The 15,665-nt window shown below is 38.5% G+C and overlaps 1 protein-coding gene across 1 annotated transcript in view; it reads left to right on the forward strand.

The window, feature by feature from the left end:
* LOC124717097 overlaps window positions 1-15,665 on the forward strand; it is a 357,007-nt gene that overhangs the window by 1,864 nt on the left and 339,478 nt on the right. The window lies entirely within an intron of this gene.

Here is a 15,665-nt window from a genome sequence, read left to right on the forward strand (position 1 = left end):
TCTAGGAATTGAATCCTTTCAGTACATAGTTAATCTTGAACACAGTCCAATACACACAGTGATTTATGTATCAGTGACGAACATGTGGTCACATGATATACCAATGAGAGATAAAAAATAACATAAATTTTATGATAGGTGCCAATGTACACTGAAAAACCCTACTGATTAAGTCAGCAAACACACTAAAGGAAATTAAATTCATGGGCTTGTAAGGATTGCAGTGATTTTGAACACAAGCACAATATTCATGGGAAAGTAGGTTTAAATGTTAGATGCACTTTCTACAGTTTAAAACAGTTCTATGAATCATCTCTTACTATGAAATTGCATATACTGCTTGAAATTCTGTGTGTAAAATTCCTTGGAGTTACAAGGTAAAATTTAGTTTGTGATTAGGTAAACTAATCAAGCAGCTCTGTCATGTCTAGCATGTAGAAGTATGCCTCATTGTGTTGCACTGATAACAGGGATTTTAGCTTATTTGGATACTATCCTTGACTTATTGTTGAATTATTTTCTGCCATACTCAATTTTTAAAATGATTGAAAGATTTATTTAGTTATTGTTGTTGTCTTCAGTGTAAAGGCTGATTTGAGGCAGGTCTCCATGCTACTCTATCCTGTGTGAGCCTCTTCATCTCCGAATAACTAACTGCTTACTTTATTCATCTCTTGCTCTCCCTCTACAATTTTATCCCCCCCCCCCTCCCCTCTTGCACACCACACGCGTGCCCCTCTCTCTCTCTCTCTCTCTCTCTCTCTCTCTCTCTCTCTCTCTCTCTTTCACTCCACCACATGGTGGTGATTCTTTGATGTCTCAGAATGTGTCCTGTCAGCTGCTCCCTTCTTGTGGTCAAGTTGTGCCACAAATTTTTTTTGTCTGTCCAGGTCTATTCAGTGTCTCCTCATTAGTTACATGATCTAGTCATCTGATCCTTGGTATTCTTCTGTAGTGCCACATTTTGAAAGCTGCTTCTCCTTTTGTCTAAGCTGTTTATTGTCCATGTTTCACTTCCATAAATGCTATGCTCCAGACATATACTTTCAGAAAAGACTCCATAACACTTAAGTCTATATTCGGCGTTAACAAATAGCATTCTTCAGAAGTCCTGTTCTTGCCATTACCAGTCTACATTTTATATCCTTTCTAGTTTGGCCATCACCAGTTCTTTTGCTGCCCAAATAGCAAAACTCATTTCCTAATCTGCTCCCCTTAGCATAACTTGATCTAATTCGACTACATTCCATTATCCTTGTTTTGCTTTTGTTGATGTTCATCTCATATCTTCCTTTCAAGACACTATCCGTTCCCTTCATCTGCTCTTCCATGTCCTTTGCTGTCTCTGACAGAATTACTATGTCAGCAGCAAACCTCAGGTTTCCATTTCTTCTCCCTGAACTTTAATTCGTACTCCAGATTATTCTCTGGTTTCCTTTACCGCTTGTTCAGTGTACATATTGTATAACATTGAGGATAGGTTATAACCCTATGTCACTCCCTTTTCAACCATTTTCTCCCTTCCATGCCCCTCGACTAATACAACTGCTGTCTAGTTTCTGTATAAGTTGAAAATAGCCTTTTGGTCCATGTATCTTACCACTGGTACCTTCAGAATTTCAAAGAAAGTATTCCAGTCAACATTGTCAAAAGCTTCCTCTAAGTCAACAAACGCTATAAACATTGGTTTACCTATCCTTAACCTATATTCCATGAGAACTTGCAGGGTCAGTATTGCCTTGCATGTTCCAAACTGATCTTCCCCAAGGTTGGCTGCTACCAGTTTTTCCGTTCATTTGTAAAGAATTCATGTTTGTATTGTGCCTCCATGACTTATTAAAAAACTGATAGTTCAGTAATTTTCACACCTGTCAGCATCTGCTTCCATTGTAATTGGAATTATGATATTCTTCTTGAAGTCTCTTACATCTTGTGCACTCCGGATGGAAGAGTTTTGTCATGGCTTGCTCTCCCAAGGCTATCAGTAGTTTTGACATAATATAGTCTCCTCCCAGGGACATGTTTCAACTTAGATCTTTCAGGGCTCTGTCAAATTATTCTCTCAGTATCATATCCCATCTCGTATTCAGCTATGTTCACTTCTCTTTACTGACTGAGGTGGCTCAAGTGATTAGCACCCTGGATTCACATTCAGAAGGACAACGGTTCAGAACAACGACAGGCCATCGCGCTTCAGGTTTTGTGTGATTTCCCTAAATTGCTTCAGGCAAATGCCTGGTTGGTCGCTTTAAAAGGGCACGGCTGACTTCCTTCAGCCCCTTCCCTAATACGATAGGACCGTTGACCTCACTGTTTGGTCCCCTCCCCTAAATCAACCTATCAACCAGCCACTTCCCTTTCCATAATATTGCCTGCAGGTTTCCTTCTCTTGTATAGACCCTCCATATACTCCTTTCAACTTTCCCTTTTTTGCCTAGGACTGGTTTTCCATTTGAGCTCTTGATATTCATACACCTGCTTCTCTTTTCTCTGAAGGCCTCTTTAATTTTCTTGTAAGTGGCGTCTATGTTTCCTCTAGTGAAATATGTTTCTATATCCTTAACATTTGTTCTGCTTAGCAATTTTGCACTTACTGTCAATGTGTTCTTTTAAATGTTTTTATTTAGTACAAAGTGCAATAAATATATTGTATACAGTACATCACAGCATACCTTATTATTGTTGTGGCCATCAGTCCAGAGACTGGTTTGATGCAGCTCTCCATGCTACTCTATCCTCTGCAAGCTTCTTCATCTCCCAGTACCTACTGTTTAGAATATTCATCTCTTTGTCTCCCTCTATGATTTTTACCCTTTACGCTGCCCTCCAATACTAAAAAGGTGATCCCTTGATGCCTCAGAACATGTCCTACCAACTGATCCCGTCGTCTAGTCAAGTTATGCCACACATTTCTCTTCTCCCCAATTCTGTTCAATACCTCCTCATTAGTTACGTGATCTACCCAACTAATCTTCAGTATTCTTCTGTAACACCACATTTCGAAAGCTTCTATTCTCTTCTTGTCTAAACTATTTATCATCATGTTTCACTTCCATACATGGCTACACTCCATACAAATACTTTCAGAAACGACTTCCTGACACATCTGTACTCGATGTTAACAAGTTTCTCTTCTTCAGTAACACTTTCCTTGCCATTGCTAATCTACATTTTCTATCTTCCCTACTTCGACCATCATCAGTTATTTTGCTCCCCAAATAGCAAAAATCATTTACTACTTTAAGTGTGTTATTTCCTAATCTAATTCCCTCAGCATCACCTGACTTAATTCGACTACATTCCATTATCCTCGTTTTGCTTTTGTTGATGTTCATCTTATATCCTCCTTTCAAGAGACTGTCCATACCGTTCAACTGCTCTTCCAGGTCCCTTGTTGTATCTGACAGAATTACAATGTCATCGGCGAATCTCAACGTATTTATTTCTCCTCCATGGGTTTTAATACCTACTCCGAATTTTTCTTTTGTTTCCTTTGCTGCTTGCTCAATATACAGATCGAATAACGTCGGGGATAGGCTACAAACCTGTCACACTCCCTTTCCCACCACTGCTTCCCTTTCATGCCCCTTGACTCTTATAACTGCCATCTGGTTTCTGTACAAATTGTAAATAGCCTTTCGCTTCCTGTATTTTACCCCTGCCACCTTTAGAATTTGAAAGAGAGTATTCCAGTCAACATTGTCAAAAGCCTTCTCTAAGTCTACAAATGCCAGAAACATAGGTTTGCCTTTCCTTAATCGATCTTCTAAGATAAGTCGTAGGGTCAGTATTGCCTCACATGTTCCAACATTTCTACGGAATCCGAACTGATCCTCCCCGAGGTCGGCTTCTACCAGTTTTTCCATTCGTCTGTAAATAATTCGCATTAGTATTTTGCAGCTGTGACTTATTAAACTGATAGTTTGGTAATTTTCACATCTGTCAACACTTGCTTTCTTTGGTATTGGAATTATTATTTTCTTCTTGAAATCTGAGGGTATTTCGCCTGTCTCGTACATCTTGCTCACCAGATGGTAGAGTTTTGTCAGGACTGGCTCTCCCAAGGCTGTCAGTAGTTCTAATGGAATGTTGTCTACTCCCGGAGCCTTGTTTCGACTTAGGTCTTTCAGTGCTCTGTCAAACTCTTCACACAGTATCATATCTCCCATTTCATCTTCATCTACATCCTCTTCCATTTCCATAATATTGTCCTCAAGTACATCACCCTTGTATCGACCCTCTATATACTCCTCCCACCTTTCTGCTTTCCCTCCTTTTCGTAGAACTGGGTTTCAATCTGAGCTCTTGATTTCATACAAGTGTTTCTCTTTTCTCCAAGGGTTTCTTCTATTTTCCTGTAGGCAGTATTTATGTTACCTTTAGTGATATGTTTCTACATCTGTACATCTGTCCTCTAGCCATCCCTGCTTAGCCATTTTGCACTTCCTGTCAATCTCATTTTTGAGACCTTTGTATTCCTTTTTGCCTGCTTCATTTACTGTATTTTTATATTGTCTCCTTTCATCAATTAAATTCAGTATTTCTTCTGTTACCCAAGGATTTCTGATAGCTGGTCGGCCGCTGTGGCCGGGCAGTTCTAGGCGCTTCAGTCTGGAACTGTGCTGCTGCTATGGTTGCAGGTTCCTAGGCTCTTCAGTCTGGAACTGTGCTGCTGCTATGGTTGCAGGTTTGAATCCTGCCTCGAACATGGATGTGTGTGTGACGTCCTTAGGTTAGTTAGGTTCAAGTAGTTCTAAGTTCTAGGGGGTCTGATGACCTCAGATGTTAAGTCCCATAGTGCTTAGAGCCGTTTGAACCATTTCTACTAGCCCTCGTCTTTTTACCTACTTGATCCTCTGCAGCCTTCACTATTTCATCCCTCAAAGTTACCCATTCTTCTTCTACTGTATTTCTTTCCCCCATTCCTGTCAATCGTTCCGTTATGCTCTCCCTGAAACTCTAAACAACTTCTGGTTTTTCAGTTTATCCAGGTCCCGTCTCCTTAAATTTCCACCTTAAAGAGACATTTTCAAGTGTTTTGGGAATTAATGCAGTCAGTCTCAAGTACATTTACTTGTTAATAGTAAAATAAACTGAACTGACTTATCCAGATAGTTATTGGTGTCCTGAAGTTTAACATGGACACCACACAGTAATGGGCTCATCATTTTTCATGTTAAGTCCTTTCCAGAGTTTAAAGAAGTAATTAATACCAAGAGGAAAAAAAGCATGGACTTAATGAAGATTAAACCCTAGAACTGTGTGTGACACTGATTTCACAAAAATAAATAAATAAATCTTTAACTAGTGACCTGCAGACATAAAACAAGAAATTGGGCACTCTGTAATAAGGTTAAATGGCAAACTATGAAATATGTTACTTGCCACTATCCACAAATTATTGAAATTCCATTACTCTTGTTACATGAACTATCAATATCTGTTCGAATTACACATCTATTCTCAGTTGAAGGAAGTAGTAGTTACTGTTTGGTAAGTGGTGTTGTCATCATTTAAATGCTAAGCAAACTAACAGAGAATTGTCAAGTATTTGGTGTAGTTGAGGAAGCTGAAACTCTTTTTCACCAAAACAGCAGTTTTCTTGCAAATTTTATTGTGTTCGCTTATAGCATGTGTGAACTAAAAATGATAAACTATTACTGAAAGACATTCTCTTAACTTGCAAATTTTAAAAAATAAAATATGAATTTATTGATAGCTACTTCCATCTGTTGATGTATACTTTCATTCATACCACACCCTTGAAAATTCCCCTTTCATAGTGGGAGCCATGGGACATGAATAGTGGTGAGTGGATCAGTGAAGCTTTTGCTTACTCTTAAATAAGTCTATGAAATGGATCAGCATATAACTACATCCATTGTCTTTACCTGACAGGACAAAGATTCGTTAAGAGTTATCCTTAGTGGGGGAGGGAGGGTATAAGAATGGAGCAACAGGAGATAGAACCAAAACTGACATCTGCTTGATGGAATAAAGGCCAGGATCTTCCTAACTACCCCTTTATCAATTGTAATCTCCCTCAAGGTTGTTCCAAAATTTATGTTATAGAATACAGAGTGAGCTGAAAATGCAAAACAAAATGAGAATAAAGTATAACAAATTGGTCAACTTATGAAAGATGATCACTTTCAAGAAAGCCATGGTAATGACCATTGTGAAAATAATGTAGTGGGGCCAAAATGATTCCTTCCTTTTGGATATTTACTGTTCTTTAAAAACAGGCTGTGTGAAAAATTGTGTGTACAGAATCCTGTAACAGTGCAACGACTATCAACCCTAGCAATGCCAAGAGGGGGCAGGGGTTGTATATGCCCACCTTCTGTAAAAATTGGAATCTAGTCATGTGTTTTATATTTTAGGAATTTAAGAAATTATTTGTTGTTTTGAATTAATGCTTCTACTAGACTCTGTAATTGTTTTCATTAAACCTAATTGAAATCTGAGTTGATGTGTAGAAGTAGATGTGACTTCTCATAACGAAAGTCGTATTAAATATTTTCAAGTTCTTGATCCTACTTAAACATCTATATCTCTCCAAAAATTATGTTCTTAATAAAGGTCAACAACAATTAATAAAATCTGCATTTTTATTATTTTTTTAGTGGTTATTATAAAGTACCTCCTCCTCCTTTGGTAGCATATGTTATTGAAAATGTTGCCAAGGGAGTACTAAAAGGTATTTTCAGACCCTGAATACTACTTACACGTTAATAAGTCTGTATTAATAAAAGTGAAACAGTAAACTGTGCATTTTTGTTCTCTTTTCTTTTAATTTCTGTGGTGGTCACAAAGTCAGCCCCTTCCCGCCACGCCCTACTGTCAGTAGTATACATCATGGAAAAGGCAGTGTTTGGTATCGCTAGTGTTAAGCAGTAAGTGTAGTTGTGATCTTTGGGGGGGGGGGGATTTCATTAGTTGCTTGGTTAGGAAGCTAGGTAATTATTTGCATCTTAAGTAGCTTAGACAATTTGTTTCTGTTTGAAATTAGTTGTGAAATTCTTTGCATCACTGTGTAGGTGCTCAAAAGATTATTATAGTTGAAGACCTCACTCTTCTATGTTCACAGTAAGGCTAAGTGGTGGATGGGGTAAATAATTTGCCTTTCTAGTATTTAATCTATGAATGTTACAGTTATTTTCAAACTGAGATAAATTTTTGACAACAAACTCAAAAGACACTCTATGTACTGAAAGGCACATCCAGCTGTTTAAAGAGCTCATACATTATGCTGAAATAGTGTGTGTGTGAAATATTTTGGGTTGAATTATTCTGGCAGGAGTTGAAGAATCACAGCACACATTATCTTTATCACACACACTTATGTGCAATAAACAAACATTTCTTTCATCAGCGACAATTTACCCCAAAACATGATGCTGTCAGACATTAGTGAATGAAAATAGGAAAAGACAAAATTGAGTATCAAATTCAAGATCTGATACCCAGTTAATTTTTTTTTCTTCATACAAACCCAAACATGTGTCAGCACACTTTGGTTTGTATAAAAAAACAGTTCTTGGATGACAGGCAGACCCAGGCCCAGTAATTTTTATGTGCAAACATGGCTATTACAAGAGCATCGAAACCAAACAATGAATGATATTACCCATATTGCAAAACTTTCAGAGCTTAGATGTGTGTGTGTGTGTGTGTGTGTATATATATATATATATATATATATATATATATATATACAAAGATGATGTGACTTACCAAATGAAAGTGCTGGCAGGTCGACAGACACACAAACATACACACAAAATTCAAGCTTTCGCAACAAACTGTTGCCTCATCAGGAAAGAAGGAAGGAGAGGGAAAGATGAAAGGATGTGGGTTTTAAGGGAGAGGGTGAGGAGTCATTCCAATCCCGGGAGTGGAAAGACTTACCTTAGGGGGAAAAAAGTCGGGTATACACTCGCACACACACACATATCCACCCACACATATACAGACACAAGCAGACATATTTAAATATGTCTGCTTGTGTCTGTATATGTGTGGACTCGCACACACACACACACACACACACACACACACACACACACACACACACACACACACACACACATCCATCCACACATATACAGACACAAGCAGACATATTTAAATATGTCTGCTTGTGTCTGTATATGTGTGGATGGATATGTGTGTGTGTGCGAGTGTATACCCGTCCTTTTTTCCCCCTAAGGTAAGTCTTTCCGCTCCTGCCCGGGATTAGAATGACTCCTCACCCTCTCCCTTAAAACCCACATTCTTTCATCTTTCCCTCTCCTTCCTTCTTTCCTGATGAGGCAACAGTTCGTTGCGAAAGCTTGAATTTTGTGTGTATGTTTGTGTTTGTTTGTGTGTCTGTCGACCTGCCAGCACTTTCATTTGGTAAGTCACATCATCTTTGTTTTTAGATATATATTTCCTACGTGGAATGTTTCCCTCTATTTTTATATATATATATATATATATATATATATATATATATATATATATATATATATATATATATATATATATATATATATATATATATATATAATGGAAGGAAACATTCCACGTGGGAAAAATTATATATAAAAACAAAGATGAGGTGACTTACCGAACAAAAGCGCTGGCAGGTCAATAGACACACAAACAAACACAAACATACACACAAAATTCAAGCTTTCACAACAAACTGTTGCCTCATCAGGAAAGAGGGAAGGAGAGGGGAAGACGAAAGGAAGTGGGTTTTAAGGGATGGATATGTGCGTGTGTGCGAGTGTATACCTGTCCTTTTTTCCCCCTAAGGTAAGTCTTTCAGCTCCCGGGATTGGAATGACTCCTTACCCTCTCCCTTAAAACCCACTTCCTTTCGTCTTCCCCTCTCCTTCCCTCTTTCCTGATGAGGCAACAGTTTGTTGCGAAAGCTTGAATTTTGTGTGTATGTTTGTGTGTCTATCGACCTGCCAGCGCTTTTGTTCGGTAAGTCACCTCATCTTTGTTTTTATATATAATTTTTCCCACGTGGAATGTTTCCTTCCATTTTATATATATATGTGTGTGTCGGGGGGGGGGGGGGGGGGGTCGTGAGGTGAAGCCAGGCCCAGTCACGTCAGATCATTAAGACAAAAAGGGAAAAGGTACATCCCAGAACAGAGTGGTGAGCCAAACGGCTCAGTTAACTTGCATTTGTGGGGAGCAGAGTACAAATCGCCATTCCACCATTCAGACTTAGCCACACTGTGGTTTCCTCTAACCAATTAAGGCAAATGCTGGGATAATTGGTTTGAAAAGGATGCATCAATATTCTTCCTATTTGTTGCCCAGAACTCTGTACTCTCCATCTGTAATGAAAAGGCATTGATTGGACATTAAACCACAATTTCTTTATTTTTATTAAGAAGAAGAATACTTTGACATCACGTGTAAATTTAGATGTTTAAGAAGTCAATAGACATTAGGTTGAGGAAGTTATTTCTGGAATTATTTTTTTTTTGTAGTGAGCCTTACATAGTTGTATTTAGTGTTAAGACAGGTTTGATGCGTCTCTCAATACTAGAATTTCTATATATAATTACTGCAAACTGAATCTGATTGCTGTAGTCAAGCTTTGGTGCCTTTCTACAACTTCTCCCGCCCCCTTACCTTCCATCCTTCCCTAGATTACAAAATTGGTGATTCTATGATGTCCCAGTGGCGTCCTGTCAACTAATCTCTTCTTTCAATTAAATTGTGACATACATTTCTTTTCAATCCAGTATCATCTAATTAGTTACCTGATTTAACCTCCTAATCTTCAGCATTCTTCTGTAACACAATACTTCAAGAGCTTCTGTTCTCTTCTCATCTGTACATCGTCTGTTGTCAGTTATTTTTCTCCCTAAACAGTAAAATTCTGGTACTATCATATTGCCTCATTTCATGATGTAAACCTGTCAGCATATTCTGAATTAATTGGGCTACACTCTTCCCTTTTCCCCTATTTTCTGAGTACATCATTAGCCCTCTTGTCCCAGTACATCATCGCCCCTCTCTTCCATGTCTGCCCAACCCATTTCTCCCAAAACAACCCACAAACCAGTTAGCAGTGATAAATCTTAGAATTGTGCCCCCTGACAGCAACTGGTGGCCATCAATTCTGCTCTTTATTACTTCAGCTGCTCTAGGTCACCCACACCAGGGTTATTGAGTATTGTGTGTGAATTTACAGTTGTGGATTGCTACAATAGTTTAGATAGTTGGTTAATTCAGGAAGAACTGAAATCTATGACTGAGGGGGAGGGTTGGAGAGGGTAGATAAAGAGAGTAGATAAACATCTTGTTTCATTTCAAAATAATGAATGTCACTTCTTATTGTAGAGCACATTAGCAACAAAAAACTATTATAGAATAACTGATAACTCGAGAAAAATGTAATTTTATATATTTTTATGTATTATTCTTCAAGTCACTGTACTGCACAGCCCAGAGGGTATGGAGCAGGGCAATATAATTTTACCTTCTCTGTATTTCACTTGCAGATCATGTACAGGAAGAATGACAGTCAGCACACCTTCTTTATGAAAACTTGCATTTCTGTAGTTTTTGTTGTGCTTATTACTCAGATGTATGTGGAAAGAATATTACTCATTGTGGAATATGCACTCCTCGAATTTTGTGATCAAACCTTTACTTGACAAACAGATGTCTATTCTGTAGTCGCTCACACGTGAGATTGCCGAGCATTTAAGTGCTGCTCTTACACAAACTAAAGAAACTCATGACAAATTGAGGAGTTCCTCTTTGAATGTTGTTTCTTTCTACTGTTAATCAAATTTGGTAAGAAATCAACATGACTTCACTATTATTATCCTCAAACCACTGTAGCACGGTTCTGGCCTTGTGATGTGGGTTGTTATTCTTTTCGAAGATTTCACTGTTTTTGGAAATGACATCGAGTGTGAGAGGATAAAAATGATTTGCAATGATGTTCATGTAGTCTACATTGTCGTGGTGCCTTCTGTTACTGCCACAGGTACTATGGAAGCCCAGGTGAATGTGTCTCACAGCATAATACTGTCCCTAGAGGCCCGCATCTGAAGCACAGCTGTTTGCTCAGAAACCATTGACTTGTTATGAGAAACCTGATTCACTTGACCAGGTGACTCTTTCCCATTGATCCACTGTTTATTCACGATGATATCATGCCCACTGCCCTAGTAATTGATGATGTTAGTGAGTAAGTGATGATGTCAGTGAGTGAACGTGAGAACACTCCAGCCTCCACGCACTGTGGTGAGATATGTACATCAGATACCTTGTTGCCTACTCGTACTTTCACCATCCTTCAACCTCTGTCCACAGAAGATCACAACAGTAGCACACGAGCAGCTGACCAGCTTTGCTGTGTCTGAGATGCTCTTTCTCGGGTGCCGAGCTGTAACAATCTACCCTTTGCCAAAGTTGCTTATATCAATGGATTTCCCCATTTTTGACATGCAGATCCATTAGAATTATTGCCTGTTCATCTTTGCTCTGCTTACATACTTTTCTTTCCACTCTAGGTACCTGCGACATTGCAGGCAGTGGTCATAATATAGTAACTCACCAATGTATAAGGTTCTTTTGAATTTTTAAAATTTTACTACCATTACTTACATTTTGTGTGGCTCAGTGATATAGTGCCAGACTACAAATCCAAATGTCTTGGGTTCAATCCCCAGTCAATACTACGATTTTTTTGTGTGATTTATGACTTCTTTCATCTCTCATTATGTTTGTTGAGGTGAATGTACGAAGTGCACCAGGGTTCAGAATGCATATTAAACTGTAGGTCTCACTATAATTGGCTGCTAAGTCAGTTTAAAGGTCGGGGGAAGGCAACTATGCACAACTTCCAGCAGAACTGTGCTTGGTAAAGCACTGTGGTGTTCAAACCAATCTTTCCTATTTTAGTGCTATTTCCTCAAAATCTTATAAGAGTTAGTTTTGTTTTGTCATTGTTGGTAAGATGATGTAAAATTTGGTTATTATCCTGTATGGTAACTTCTTTGGTGTCGTCATATAGTCATTCTAACATTAGTGTTTGTTGTAGTAGTTGTTCTTGTGGTCTTCAGTTCAAAAGCTGATTTGATGCAGCTTTCCATGCAACTTTATCCTGTGGGAGTTTCTTCATCTGTGAATGAAAACTGCATCCTATGTCCTGAATCTGCTTACTGTATTCAGATCTTGGTCTCCTTTTACGATTTTTACTATCCACACATCCCTTTTGATGCTAAACTGGTGATCCCTTGATGTCTCAGAATGTGTCTTATCAATTGATTACCTCTTTTAGTCAAGCTGTGCCACAAATTTCTTTTCTCCCCATTTCTGTTCAGTACTTCTTCATTAGCTAGGTAATCTACCCATCCAATCTGCAGCATTTTTCTGTAGCATCATATTTCAAAAGCTTTTATTTTTTTCTTGTCTAAACTTTTTATTGTCCATGTTTCACTTCCAAACATTGCTACACTTCTTCAAATATCATCAGAAAAGACTTCTCAACACTTAAATCAATATTCAATGTTAACAAATTTCTCTTCTTCAGAAATGGTTTTCCTGCCATCGGCAGTCTACATTTCTTATCCTCTTCACACCGACCATCATCCATTATTTTGCTGCCCAAATAGCAAAACCTATCTATTACTTTAAGTAGCTTATTTTCTAATTTAATTCCCTTAGCATCACCTGATTTGATTGTATTACTTTCCGTTGTCCATGTCTTGCCCTTGTTAATATTCATTCTATATTCTCCTTTCAAGACAGTGTCCATTCAATTCAGTAGCTCTTCCAGGTCTTGGCTGTCTCTGACAGAATAATAATGTCATTGGCAAACCTCAAAGTTTTTTATTTCTTGTCTCTGAACTTTAAATTCTACTCCAAATTTTGCTCAGTGCACAGATTCAATAACATTGGCAATAGGCTAAAACCCTATCTCACTCCTTTCTCAACACTACTTCACTTTCATGCCCCTCGACTAATATAACTGTTGCCTGGTTTCTGTAAAAGTTGTAAGTAGGCTTTCTCTCCGTGTGTTTTACCCCTGCTACCTTCAGAATTTCAAAGGGAGTATTCCAGTCAACATTGTCAAAAGCTTTCTCTAAGTCTACATATGCAATATACATAGATTTGCCTTTCCTTAACCTATCTTCTATGAGAAGTTGTGGAATCAGTATTGCTTCGCGTGTTCGTACCTTTCTCCAGAATCCAATGTGATCTTCCCCAAGGTCAGCTTTTACCAGTTTTCCATTCTTCTGTAGAGAATTTGTATTAGTATTTTGCAACCATGTTTCATTAAACTGATAGTTTGATACTGTTCTCACCTTTCAGCACTTGCTTCTTTGGAATTGCTATTATTGACATTATTCTTGATCCCTGAGGCTATTTTGCCTTTCTCATACATCTCGCACAGTAGGTGGAAGAGATTTGTCATTGCTGGCTCTCCCAAAGCTATGAGTAGTTCTAACGGATTATTTTCTACTCTAAGGACCTTGTTTCAACTTAATTCTTTCAGTGCTCTGTCACATTCTTCAGGCAGGATCATATCTTCCATCTCATCTCCATCTATGTCCTCTTTCATTTCCATACATCTACCTTGTATAGACCCTCTATAACATATAACATCTCTTTTGTGTAGATCCTCTATGCGCCTTCCACCCTTCAGCTGTCTGTTTTTTGTTTAGTACTGGTTCTCCATCTGAGCTCTTGATATTCCTGTAGGCAGTGTCTGTCCTTCCCCTAAAGACATATACTTCCAAATCCATACATTTGTCATCTAGGCATTCGTGCTTAGCCATTTTGCACTTCCTGTCAATTTCATTTTCTAGACATTAATATTCCCTTTCATGGACTTAATTTGCTCCAGTTTTATATTTTATCCTTTCATAAATTAAATTCAATATGTCCTTCTATATCTAAGGATTCAACTAGGCCTTGTCTTTTTACTATTCGATCCCTAGCCACTTTCACTAATTCGTCTCTTAAAGCTACCTATTCATTTACTACCACATTCCTTTCCCCTGTTCTAGTCAACTGTTGCCTAATGCTCCCTCTGAAACTCTCAGCAACTTCTGGTTCTTTCAACTTATCCAGGTCTCATCTCCTTAATTTCCTACCTTTCTCCAGTTTCTTCAATTTTAATCTACAGTTCATAACCAATAAATTATGATCAGAGTCCACATCTGCCCCTGGAAATGTTTTACAATTTAAAACCTGGTTCCTAAATCTCTGCTTTACCATTATACGAGGGATGCCCAGAAAGTAATGCACTATATTTTTTTTTTCTTCAACAATTCTCTATTGAACATAATGAGAATTTCACACACAAAAAAAGGGCATGTATGCCCTGTACGGACCAATCCTTGTCCTGGTGGCAGAGCCAGTGCTTCACTGTGTGAATCACCACCTCATTGTCCTCAAAATGTCTTCCATGAATGGCATCCTTTAATGGCCCAAACAAGTGGAAGTCCGAGGAGGCTAGCTCAGGTGTGAGAGCCATGGATGGTCTCCCCAACACCTGCAAATCGTGGAGCTCCACCGAATCGCCTTCTGATGACCTCACCCTCCATGTCCAGCACCTAACTCTACTTCTGTTGACAGCAGATGCTCCATAGACATTGCACAAGTGTTTGTGAATATTCCTCACAGTTTCTTTCTCTGCAATGAGACATTCAATGACGGCACATTGTTTGTAATATGCATTACTACAGATGCTAATTGAAACTGTCCTGCAGCTACGCTATCTGTCAGAAGTGACAGAAACTTGTCGCGCTCACTCAGGAGATTTCATATAATATGTAAGTAATGTTTCACATTTGACATTTGTAGCAGTGTTTTCGGCTGAAAGGGGGGGGGGGGGGGGGGAGGAGGAATGCGCCCTCATACAATCAATCTGAAACCTTATGGTGTCTCCAGGTCTCTTCCACATATACAGCCTTCTTTCATAGTACCTAAACCAAGGGTGTGTGATGATCATGCTCTGTACAAAATTGCACCACATGGCTTCCTCTTTCATTCCTTCCGCCCCCTTCCATATTCACTTACTATTTTTCCTCCTCTTTCGTTTTATACTCTCAAATTCTGGTTGCCCATCACAACTAAATTTTCATCTCCCTTAACTATCTGAATAAATTCTTTTATCTCTTCAACTTCTTCATCTTTGGAGCTAGTTTTCATATAAACTTGTACTACTGTGGTGGGTGTGGGTTTTGTGTCTATCTTGGCTGCAATGATGGTGTTCAGTGTGCTGTTCATAGCAGCTTATCCACATTCCTATTTTCTTAATTCATTATTAAACCCACTCCTGCATTACCTCTATGTTATTTTGTATTTACAGTTCTGTATTCATGTGACCAGAAATCATGTTCTTCCTGCCACCTAACTTCACTAATCCCAACTGTATCTAACTTCAACCTGTCCACTTCATTTTTTAAATTTTCTAATCTACCTACCCAATTAAGGATATCTAACATTCCACATTCCAACGTGTAGAATGCCAGATCTATTTCTCCTGATGACTACATCCTCCTGAGTAGTCCTCGCCTGGAGAACCAAATGGGGAGCCATTCTACCTCCAGTATATTTTACCCAAGGGGATGCCACCATCATTTAACCGTACAGTAGAGCTCCATGCCCTCGGGAAAAATTATGTC

The sequence above is a fragment of the Schistocerca piceifrons genome, chromosome 9 (assembly GCF_021461385.2).
Source record: "Schistocerca piceifrons isolate TAMUIC-IGC-003096 chromosome 9, iqSchPice1.1, whole genome shotgun sequence".
Classification (NCBI taxonomy): domain Eukaryota; kingdom Metazoa; phylum Arthropoda; class Insecta; order Orthoptera; family Acrididae; genus Schistocerca; species Schistocerca piceifrons.